The sequence below is a fragment of the Octopus bimaculoides genome, chromosome 4, assembly GCF_001194135.2.
Source record: "Octopus bimaculoides isolate UCB-OBI-ISO-001 chromosome 4, ASM119413v2, whole genome shotgun sequence".
Taxonomy (NCBI): Eukaryota; Metazoa; Mollusca; class Cephalopoda; order Octopoda; family Octopodidae; genus Octopus; species Octopus bimaculoides.
The window spans coordinates 76,406,642-76,407,633 of record NC_068984.1 but is presented as its reverse complement, the minus strand read 5'-3'; positions in this window follow the sequence as shown (position 1 = coordinate 76,407,633).

The following is a 992-nucleotide window of genomic DNA, read 5'->3' as shown; positions in this document are numbered from 1 at the left end:
ATATATATATATATATATATATATATATATATATACAGACACACACACACACGCACATATATAAACACATGCACAAACATGAAATGTTTTAGTTCTCTGACAAAGGAATGTAATATACATAATTATTTTTATGTGTATATAATATTTGTTGTAATAGTAAATGCTAAACTACTTTGCTTCACTGCTTGAACATCTACTGCTGTTGGACTGTGTGTGTATGCTTGAGCATGTATGTAAGTGTATAATAACTATACAGATGTATATAACTATAAAAGATATATAATAACTATATAGATGTGTGTGTGTGTGTGTGTGTATCTATATATATTTATATATACAGACATGGCTATATGGGTAGAAGTTCACTTTACAATCAACATGGTTTTGGGCTCAGTCTCACTGCATGGCTCTTTGGGCAAGTGTCTTCCTTCAACCTACAGGTCAACCAATACCTTTTAATGGAATTTTGTTAATGTAAGCTACAGGATAGCTTGTGTGTGTATGTGTGTCCCAGTTGGGCATTTGTGTGTGTATGTATGAGGATTTGTGTTTGTTTTTTCACCACTTGACAAACAGTGTTGGCTTACTTTCATTGCCATTACTTTGGGCTAGAAGAAACCGCTTCAATAACTAACCGGTATAACACAGAAAAATAACTGGTATCAGTTTAATCAGATATGACTGTCAAGGCAGTGCCCAGCCATGGCCACAATCCAATGACTTAAACAAGTAAAAGAACAAAAGAATACATATATAGTATACACACAGATATATATATAAAAGATAATAAGAGTGAAAAAACTACAGAAGGCTTGTGTTACATGGTTAAAGTATATATTTAAATTATGTCAGAAAAATGTTAGAAAATCTTTTTGATATATAAACATTACCAACTTTCTCACCTATATATATATACACACACACACACACACACACACACACACACACACACACACACACACACACACACACACACACACACACACACTAAT